Source organism: Mesocricetus auratus, unplaced genomic scaffold, assembly GCF_017639785.1.
Source record: "Mesocricetus auratus isolate SY011 unplaced genomic scaffold, BCM_Maur_2.0 Super-Scaffold_100707, whole genome shotgun sequence".
In the NCBI taxonomy this organism is placed as follows: domain Eukaryota; kingdom Metazoa; phylum Chordata; class Mammalia; order Rodentia; family Cricetidae; genus Mesocricetus; species Mesocricetus auratus.
The window spans coordinates 14,639,949-14,650,889 of NW_024429269.1; the positions used below are offsets into that span (position 1 = coordinate 14,639,949).

The 10,941-nt window shown below is 44.5% G+C and overlaps 2 long non-coding RNA genes across 3 annotated transcripts; both read right to left on the reverse strand.

The window, feature by feature from the left end:
• Positions 1-4,519: 4,519 nt before the first annotated feature.
• Positions 4,520-5,442, reverse strand: LOC121137827. The gene is made up of 2 exons (XR_005875102.1): positions 5,384-5,442; positions 4,520-5,031 (listed from the first exon to the last, which is right to left on the reverse strand). It is a non-coding gene; the product is annotated as an uncharacterized LOC121137827 (long non-coding RNA).
• Positions 5,443-7,053: 1,611 nt separating this feature from the next.
• Positions 7,054-9,089, reverse strand: LOC121137825. Of its 2 annotated transcripts, none has more exons than XR_005875098.1 (3): positions 8,544-9,089; positions 7,725-7,886; positions 7,054-7,204 (listed from the first exon to the last, which is right to left on the reverse strand). It is a non-coding gene; the product is annotated as an uncharacterized LOC121137825 (long non-coding RNA). The 2 variants fall into 2 exon arrangements; XR_005875099.1 differs by lacking the exon at positions 7,054-7,204 and having other exon boundaries at positions 7,294-7,886; positions 8,544-8,731; positions 8,960-9,089.
• Positions 9,090-10,941: the final 1,852 nt, after the last annotated feature.

The window sequence follows — 10,941 nt, forward strand, 5'->3', positions numbered from 1 at the left end:
ACTTTAAATTAAACAAAATCCCTCACAGATGTGCTCTCTTTATTTGGGTCTTAGTTAATTCCAGCTATAGTCAAGTTGTCACTCAAGAAGGGCCTCCATCACACAAATGAAGAGAAAGTAGCCTGAATCAGCAGGTATTCTGTCCCTAGAAGTAACCTTGCTTGTTGTGCAGTCTGGACCTTTTTCTATCTGCTGCAAATTGAAGCATCTCCTTCCTAGAATAAGGTCAAATTGGTTAGAGATGTTGATATTTGGTTTCTGACTGCTATTAATGCTTCTTTGGCCTCTATTTGTAGGTACTTCTTTAATATTTTATTGCAATTTATTTATTTTGTATTTATTATTTATGCACCAGGGCAGCTGTTAGCTTCGAAGAGAGATAGATTATGCAAAATGCCAATTGTTCATCAGACAAGACTCCATAGCTGGCACATGGAGCTTAACAGAGAACATTATTGCATTAGATTTGTTTTTAGCAGCAGCTAAGAGCTTATCATACTATTCTACTAGTATCAAATGCCTTATAAACGTTGCTATGGACTAAAGAAAATAGAGAATCAAACAAACAGAATGGAAAGATGAGTCAGCAGAATAGACACTGAGATTAAAGGAGGAAAATCAAACCTAAAATGCAAGAAAACTTAGTGGAGTGTTATAGACTTATCCTCTGAAGGACAAGGTATAACAAGCTAGATATGAAAGGGACTAGGGTAGCTTAGACAACAATAGAGAAGTGGAGGGCAGCTGATGAGGTGATTATCACAAGCTGTCCAGCCTTGACCCCCCACTGGGACACCCAGGAATCTTGAGAGTTACTAAAGATTGGCTATTACTTCTCTGGAGTCTCCTTAGCCAATCCCGGAAAGGCTCTGGGAATCAAGATCTTAAAAATTCTTTGCAGAGGCTAGGGAGATGGTTCTGTGGTTAAGAGCATTTCCTGTTCTTCCACAGGACCTGAGTTCAGTTCTCAGCACCCATCTTGGAGCGGGGTGGGATGGGGGGGGATGGTGAGGTTCACAATCACTTGACTCTCCAGCTCCAGGGGATCCAACGCCCTCTTCTGGCCTTCATGAGCACTGCATACATTTGGTATGTTCTCTTTCTCTAAAAATAAATCTTAAAAATATCTTCCCAAGCTGCAGTCCTGAGATAGAAACAATAAACAAGGTGGCTACCTAAACAAGACCTTCATAATGACAATACCAGTTGATGTGCCAACATGCATGGGAAAAATTTCACAAGGTCCCACCCCTAGATGAAGAGATATAGCCCATCAATGGATGCTGAGGGAGGGAGAATCTGATTTCTCCAGAGGTAAGCACTGAGAGAGGTTATCCAGTCCCGTGCTCAGCTCTAAACACATGTATGTGTGAGTGACACTAAATGTATTCAGCATATATATGTGTGTGTGTATATATGCATATGTACATATGCATACACACATACTCATATAGGTGTTATGGAATTCTTGATCCCAGGGAAAGGACTATAAGCTCAATCCCATTATAATTAAAGGATTTATTGGTTACTGCTAGCAGGGCTACAATCTCTGAGCAAATTTGAAATTGCCATGAGAAGAGGGGTGAAGGAGGACTTTTTAAAAGGCAAAAACCACAAGAAGACCTTGAGTGTGTGTACAAACAAGCCAAGAGCTGTTTAGACTTTTAGCAGACCATAGTTATCCAAGGAGACATGCCATAAAGAGTGATGTGTTTGGTTCTCGTGGCTAAACATTTTCTTTAAGAGACTGACAGATTACTTTCTGTTTTCCTGGAATTTCTGACTTCACAGAGAAGATTTTATGACATAGGATGTGAACTTCATGCCATTTGGATAGAATGTTAGTTTTTTGGTATTATTTTTTAATATTATCTTTATTTATGTGTGCAGGTGCTTTGTCTGTAGACACGTCTGTGCACTGTGTGCGTGCAGCACTCATGGAAACCCAGTGAAGGCATTGGATCCCTTTGAACCGGAGTTACATATGGCTGTGACTTGCCATGTGGATACTGAGAATTAAACTTGGGTCCTCTGGAAGAGCAGCCAGTGCTTTTAGTGGCTGAGCCACTTGTCCAGCCTGGAATGAAGAGTTCTTTTTGACTCTGGAAATCTTTGTTTTCACTGCTTGCTGGAAGCGTGGGGAATGTGGTGATCTTCAGACAGAACCCAGAGTAAAGATGGTAGAAGATTTCATGTTGTTGGTAGATGAAACTTAAGTTTTTATTGATTGAAGACCAGTTATTAAAAACAAACAGCATGCGATTTTTGTGCTTCTGTCCAATAATATCCCCAAAGAGAGATAAAAACTGGAAGAACTTGGATTAGAAGCACAGACTACTTATTTCTTATTTCTAAAGAACCTCAATAGGCCCTTCTTGTTTGAAGTGTTCTTTGTGTATGAGGAAAATCTCACAGTTCAAGGTTGGGAAGTCGAGGCCTCAGGACCTTGAAACAGCTGGTCACATTCCACCCATGAACAGGAAGCAGAGACGATGAACGCCCATGTCCTGCCTCCCACTTTCCTCTCTCTATTTTACATAGTCTAGGATCTCCTGCCTAGGGAATGGTGCCACCCACCATTGATGGGTCCTCCCACTTTAATGAATGCAATCAAGATAAATTCTCCACAGGCACACCCAGAGGCCCTACTCCAGGTGACTCCAGTTCTGCCAAGTTGACCATCAACACTAACCATCATGAGTGTCTCCCCTCCTATGGCGGTGAGACGAATAAGAGTAGAACATGGCTGCTTTAGGGCGCTTACACTTTGTAGCTAGAATTAAACAGTGGTGGCACTGAAATCTGGCTGTACAGATCTTATGTGTTCCACCTCTACTTATCCTGTTGAGTACAGGCTGGTGAGTCTGCTGTGCTCTCTCAGAACCCTGGGGGAAACTCCCCCACTTTATCTTCCATCTGGAAGCAAATAGCAGCCCTTTATTTTTCAATCAAAGGAAAAGGGGAAAGGCATAGGAGCCTCTTTGGGAACAAGACATTTCCCACTTGCTACAAATGGAGAGGACGGTGTGACGCTGCCTTCTGGGTAGGGCTTCAGATGGCACTCTGGGAAGATGGACGGAAAAGGACTTGTCCTCTTTTCTTGCACCAGGTGTTGGTGGTTCTGACCCTTCGTGCCAGTGCTTCTCACAGCCACCAACACACATTTGTGTCACTCATGGTTCCACAGCATGCCCGGCTTTTGGGCTCTGTATGAGCGAAACACACCTAGTATTTTTCAATTAGTTTTATTACAGATTGGAAGGGGAAAAAAAGGAATGAGGCTGAAAGAATGGCAAGACAGAGTTAGAGCTGAGGAGATAATGGGAGAAAACCAGGAAATCCCTGTGGGGACTTTTGTGAAGACAGATGTGTAGTAAAATAAAACGGTGCCTCCAAGGGTAGCCTTGGGACTAGATGAAGAGAGTTTTCAAAACCGAGTAAGCGGGAAAGTTGGTATTCAAGCGGCAACTTGGACTACAACAGCTCGGATCATTACCACCCAGTGTCCTTGTGGTGTCCCCAAAGCTCCACTCATTCTGTGTCTGCTGCTGTCCCATTGTCATGACCTGTGTAGCCCAGGTGCTCTGGCAGAGTCTGTGGGATTTGTAGGGAATTTTGATGATAGGTAGAGACAGGTTCAGGGACAATGACAGGTGTGTATGATTTGTAACATTCAGCACAATTAGAGATGCTGTATCAAAGAGTGGTTGTTTTACAATTACCACTGTACTGCTGTGCTAGCACCTAGTTTTGAATGCATGTGCTGCTATATACATCATGTATATGACAAGTTAAAGGGCTCTTAACATTGAGCTGTGTAATGAATGCTCAGTGTGAGTGAATGAGAAGATTAGTGAATGGGAGTACAAACTATCCTGCTGGCAGGGCTCTAATTGCAAAGTGATTTGAGAGTCAGTGCACACACTTGACTGAAAAGTGACTGTGGGAACTTGGGAAACTACCAGAAGAGGGCAAAGGAAATGCCTCAAGACTGCCTTAGTATCATGAGCAACCCCCACCCCTCCCGCATCCATCAAACTGAAACAATGTTGCGAGGGAAACTACAATCCATAATGTAGCATCAGTCTACCCATCGGCAGTGTTCAGGCTGCAGTGGGAATCTGAGGGTGCGTAGGTGAGACTCGTGCCAAGGAGATAGACCAGAAGAGCCCAGGGAAATAGGACTTTTGTAAGACTAAAATGACAATGGTTCCATTCAGAACGCCATATTTTAAAATGTATCAGCTCAGTTTCCAGAACCGTGACCCAGAGGGTGAGCTGAGAATCAGGGTTGCAGAATGCCAGCATTACTGTTGCCTTGATTCACAAATGTGCTTTGTCTGAGCTGACCTGCAATATAGCTGGGGACTCCGCCGGGCAGCGTTCCAAAGGCCATCACAACACCACTGATGGCCCAGAGGACTCCTTATTAGTAATAAACATCATAGCACAAACTGTTTATCTAGGGATAGGTACAGAAGGGACGTAAGTGGAAAGGAAAATAAAATTCAAAATGCTATTGCAGCTGAGAAATGTTTATTTTTGCAATAGAGATGCAATCAGACAAATGTCCTCTATGTTGATAGAGATTAAACCCTGAGCTTCAAACACATGGAAGCTTAGGGCAGACTTTTTTTATGGCAACCAAGGTGAAAAATAATTAGCCTTTGCACATAACACGTAGTAGCTGCTCAAACACATGAGCCAGGGTCTTCTCAGCTGACAATCAGGGACCTCTGTTCATACAGACAGATCAAATACAAAGACGTTCTTAGTTTCTAGCTAGACAACCCAGTAGAACTTGGGCTCTCACTGCATCTGAGAACTAACTAAATGTAATTAGTACAAGAGGCCACGGGAGAGAATGGGATCAGAATTCAGAAGCAGTGAGGTTGCCATGTGTCCCAGACATGCTGGGAGATATCTTTCCTGGTCCTGCCAGTTTTTCTCTTTGGCTCTTACTGTGGGCCCAGGTCTGAATCAGAGAGCAGCCTTGCATGGTGGGTGACTTGAATTGCTGGAATTGCTGCTCTGGTGGAGCAGGAGAGTTTTTTTTATTTAAATTAGAAACAATCTTATTTTACATATCAATCCCAGTTGCCTCTCCCTCCCATCCTCGAATGTCCCCCACAGACTCCCCATCCCATCCCCCTTCTGCTCCCCAGGGAGGGTTGAAGCCTTCCATGGGGGATCACCAAAGTCTGCCACATCAATTGGGGCAGGGCCTAGGCCCTCTCCTGTGTGTCTAGGCTGAGAGAGTATCCCTCTATGTGGAATGGGCTCCCAAAGTCCATTCATAATACACTAGAGATAAATACTGATCCACTCCCAGAGGCCCCATAGACTGCCCAGGCCTCCTAACTGACACCCATGTTCAGGGTACCTGGTTCTGTCCTATGCTGGTTTCCCAGCTATCAGTCTGGGGTCCATGAGCTCCTCCTTGTTCAGGTCAGCTGTTTCTGTGGGTTTCTCCAGCCTGGTCTTGACTCCTTTGCTCATCACTCCTTCCTCTCTGCAGTTGGATCCCAGGAGTTTGGCTCAGTGTTTAGCTGTGGATGTCTGCTTCTGCTTCCATCAGCTGCTGGATAAAGGCTGTAGATGGCATATAAGGTAGTCGTCAATCTCATTATCAGGGAAGGGCATTTAAGGTAGCCTCTCGACTATTGCTTAGATTATTTGTTGTGGTCATCCTTGTAGATCTCTGGACACATTCCTAGTGCCAGATTTCTCTTTAAATCTATAATGGCTCCCTCTATTAAGGTATCTCTTTTCTTGCTCTCCTCTATTCTTCCCCTGACTCAACATTCCTGATCCCTCATGTCCTCCTCCCCCCTCCTCTTCTCTCCTACTCTTTCTCCTAACCGCCTTTCCCCTCCCCCTGTGTTCCCAATTTGTTCAGGAGTTCTTGTCCCATTCTCCTTCTCCGGGGGACCATGTATGTCTCTCCTAGGGTCCTCCTCATTTCCTAGCTTCTTTGGAGGTGTGGGTTGTAGGCTGGTAATCCTTGAGAATTCTAAGAAAGCCCAGTGTTGTTGCCTTGTGTCTTTTCACATTGGGGTAGATCTGAGTGGACCGTGGTGAGGAGTGAGTTATCTTTGCTGTCACATACCAGCTCACCAACTGGGGTGGGGAAAGTGGGTGGTTTAGGAAAGCTTTGTGGCACTTTCCATACCCACATGGGATGACACTAGCTCAGTTTAGCATTTTAAACTCAAGCACGAATCTCACGACAATGGGTTCTCTCATTTGAGATTGTTCGTTTAGAAACACACAGGAATGCGGCATTATTTCTTCAAATAAAACGTTCTTGCCTGTGTCATCTGTGTCTCAGTGATCCCTAGGGCAGAAATTCAGCTCAGACAGTAAACTCAATATTCATACATTAAGCACTTACTAGTAATGCACTGTGGAAACTGAAGAGAAGACTGAGGTGTCCTGCCCCCTAGGGGGTTGTAAATTGGGGGCAGGGCAGATGAAGAAAAGTGCTAAACAATCACAACATGATAGAAAACATGTGAAATAAGCCAAGACAGGCAGGTACTTAGGGGGTCCTGTTGAGGTCAAATGCTATCCTTAGAAGAGAATTTTGCATTGGAAATATAAATTCATGAGCCATGAGCACATCTGTGAAATGTAATACTGTGAGAATGAATGAGATCACTCAGGAAGAGACAGAGAAGTGGGGGCCCAGTAGGAGCACTGGTACCCTAGACACTCCATCGAGGAGTAAACTGATACCCAGGGGCCTATGATAACTGATGCTGAGGGCCTATGATGGAATGGTCTGCAAAGTGTGGCGGCTCAGAAGCTAAGCACAGGAAGCACTGGAAGGAGGAGCAGGTGGCCCACAGCTGAGAAGTGGCGTGTCCACCGCTACTAGTCATGTGTTGGCCTTAGGTAAGTTTTCTTTTATTTTAAACAAAGCCATGAGGGCAGAGTCCACATCTGTGAAATGTAATGCTCATGTTATATGCCTGACGCTGGGCACGGCATTTGGCACAGGACAGAATGCAAGATACAACTCTTACAAAAGAACAGAGACATAAAAACTAGTTTCAGGTATTTATAATTTATCTAATAGCAATTTTCAGGTTCCCAATATGGAGTTGAGTCTTGGCAAAGAATAGATACTTCCTTTAGCGTTCTGGGCAGATCTGTTGGCTTCATGTGTAACTCATTTCAATGTCATTAGATGTTCTTCAATCTAGATTATAGAGAAATGAACAAACAATAGTAATTTGTCTGGCTGATCCTCCCCAACCCCCCCATGCACACACACACACACACACACACACACACACACACACACACACACCTGATTCTGTGATGCCAATTCTGGCTTAGATAGCTGTTTGCAGTAGTGGTTTTCAGAACATTTAATATGGCAGCAGAAATTATGAATATTTGGGGACATTGTTCATACCCATTCTTTGCCAAAATAACTCAACTGTAGAATTATTTTTAACTATGCAACTACTGTTATCATCTGGAGGGTGACGTATGAATAAGAATTTGCTAACTGTTGCCCAGAGTATTACACGAATTCTAAGAAAACCAAAATCAATGTCAGGTTCCTTCCCAGTCAATACTGGGACAGAGCGCATGGGTGGAGTCAGAGACACAGGAATTTGATTTTTCCCATGCTGTACTTTCTGTGGGAAGGGCACTTTCCATGATCTGTACTCTGCTGTACCCTCTGTGGGGAAGGTACTGGTCCCTCTAACCAGTTGCTTTCGGCCAGAAGGGCCTTGGCCAGTGAGTGGGAGTAGACATGGCTGACGTGTCACCGGGGAAGCCTCTTCGGCACTTTCTGGTCTTCGCTTGCTCTTTCCTTCCACTGTGAGGACAGTGCGTCCCTAGCAGTGATTTCCCTTTCCACCTGGGCTCTGAAATACAAAGATACAGGGAAGGCGTGTCAGCTTCTAGCCATCAATTTGTGGGAAAAGCAAACAGTAAATGTTCCAACACGAAACGTTGAGGTCGAGGCATTCTTAACATATCCAGAGTTTCCTAGGGCAGAAAGGGAAATGTGGACGGCTGGTAGACATGAACACTGTTTCCCTCAGCTCTCACAGCACAGTTCCAGAGAAGCGGGAAGTAGGATCAGGGTGACTTGGTTTTTAGCCGAGTATTTTCACAGTTCACAGGGAAACACTTAGCTCTGACTGAACACAACTCTGAGAAGGGAAACAATTCAGTCTAGGCCAGATGAAGATTTGTAAACCTAATGTAGGCTGTGAGGGGCCTGCATATTTGAGAAGAGGTCTCAGTGTTTCACACTGAAATCCCAGTGAGAGTTCACAGCCACTCCAGAAGGCATCTTCTGTGTCCCCTGAGACACAGTACTTTTCCAGTGGTCTCATTGGGATCTCTTTGGGTCCCTACTGGTGGAAAGGGAGGGGTCTGTGTCCCAGAAGCATGAAAGTCTGGAAAAAAATCCCAGATTTAGGAGAGTTCCTTAATGGGAGTAAAAATTAAAAGGAATGATTGTTACAGAAAGAAACAGTGAGCCCTCTACTCCCTTGCTCTCATTAATTCTTTACCTTCTCAAAGAATATCTCCACTGCCATTTTAGGAGATCTGTCTTGAGATAAGCATGATCGTTGCGTTTTCAGAATTGCTAGGCTGCTGGCATGTTAGGGCCACGGGCTTTAATGTCGGTGCTTAGGAGGCACAAACAGGAGTTCGAGGTCAGTCTGTTCCGTAAAGTGAGTTCCCCATCAGTGAGACCCTGTCTCAACACAAAACAACAAATCAAAAAACGTCTAAGCTTTTCTTCACAGGGATTAGTTGTGTTCTGTGGTTAAAGAGGCCCCATAAAATCTTGGCAGGCCATCTCCTTCCTGCAAGAAGAAAGCAATCATATTAGTTAATTAGCACCCAACACCACTGTGTCACCGTTGAAGGTGGTCACCTTCCGTCTTGTGCCATCTCAAAGAACCCCTAAAGCACACCTTACCCCAGGAAAGGAGCATTTCCTGTTATAAACAAGGGTAACCGCCGAAAAGCTGGCTCTGAGCCATCATCCCGTTCTCTGTAGCCATTCACGACTCCTAGGAATAACTCAAGCCTCCAAAGCCCCTAAGACTGTGAAGTCTGACGCCCCCCCGGAGCTCTTCTCTGCCCGCTCTCGCTTTCCATTCTTCTGTCAAATATGCCTTCTTGCTGTTGCTTGTGGGTGCTGGCGGGAGCTCTGCCACCCCAGGGCTTTCCCAGCAGTTGTTTCCTGATCTGTTACTAAGACTGTATTTGGAGGGCAGGGATTCAGCTTTGGCTGTTTTACAGCTCAGTGTGTGACACAGCATCAGGAGCATTGTGCTGGCTCAGAGCGTATTTGAGGGATGGGGCCAGGCCTCTCTATAATTACAGGCGTGTGCATTTTAATAATATAGTTTCTGAAAATAGCCAAGTGGAGAAAATAACCAAAAGGCTATGTTTGTTCCAGATAGGGGTCACTGAAAAAAACAGCAGTCATATTAAACCTCCTGTGATTTCCACAGAGCAACTGGACTTCCTGGGAAGGTTTTGCTTACCTGGCAGCAACCCCATGTGGAGATGTCTTAGACCTATATGCCCTGCTGTTGCCCTATGAGCCTCAGAATGTGATCTTGAGGTTCTCCCGCGGTGGGTAGAAGTCAGTAACCCTGAAAACCTTTAGATTTCTTCTCAGGGTCTCTAAGATCACTGAAAACCTTTAGATTTCCTCTCAGGGTCTCTAAGATCACTGAAAACCTTTAGATTTCCTCTCAGGGTCTCTAAGATCACTGAAAACCTTTAGATTTCCTCTCAGGGTCTCTAAGATCACTGAAAACCTTTAGATTTCCTCTCAGGGTCTCTAAGATCACTCAAAGCAGGGCCTTACTACATCCCAGAGTCTGCAATGAATGGAGGCCAAATTCTGAAAGATACATCCATTTTTTCCCCATACAGATACATTTATGTAATTTTCAGGTCCAATGAAAAGCAAAATCAAATTTGGTCCTTATTCGCTTGGAGCTTACAGTCTAGAGAAGATAGGCACAATGAAACTAATGAAATCCCATCCTAGGATACAGTAGGAAAGCAGCAAGGAGGGAACAGTCTGAATTTGCCATTGATCTCAAGATGCCCGAGAAGCAAGAGTCAGATAGCAAGGAGAAGAGAGAAAGATTCCACAGGGGACAGTGTGTGGGAAAGCCCTGGGGCGGGGGAGCTCCCGCCTGCACCCACAAGCAACAGCAAGAAGACATATTTGACAGAAGCACGAAAGGGAGACAGGGTGGAGAAGACCTGTGTGGGGAGGGGAAGGAAGTGCTTAGACTACACGGTCGTAGGGGCTTTGGAGGCTTCAGGTCTTCCCTGAAGCAATGAGAAGCTGCAGGAGATTTTCTAATATGGGACATGACCTGCTCATATTTGCATTGAAGAGCTCACTCTGGTACCAGAGGCTGGATAGTTTATTCAAAAGACCATAAGCTGCCTAAACATGAACTGAGCAAGAGTGGCCTCAATGGACATGCCGAAGTGAATGGGAGAAAGCCCACAAGAGCTACTGTAACCATGGAATCCTGAGAATGAGAGAAATAGTCTTCCCCAGGGAAGGGCTCACCAACTGGGTATCCAATCCTAAACGGTCAGCCCTGACAACACACACACAAGAAGCACTATTCAGACACATCGGGTTGTATTTAGGAATATATCATACACATATGGATATAGTAGCAATTTAATGAAAAATGAGACCATGACTTTGAAATAGAACAAGGAGGAGCACATGGGAGGGTTGAGGAGGGGAGAAAAGGAAGGTGAAAAAGACGTAATTATATTATGATATCAAAAAATAAAAGTAACTAAAAAACAACACACCCCAATATATTTTGATCATATTCTTTCCCTTTCCTTGACCTCCCAGAGGAATTTTATTTTTTAAAATAAGAATTATTATTGGAAATATTTGAATGG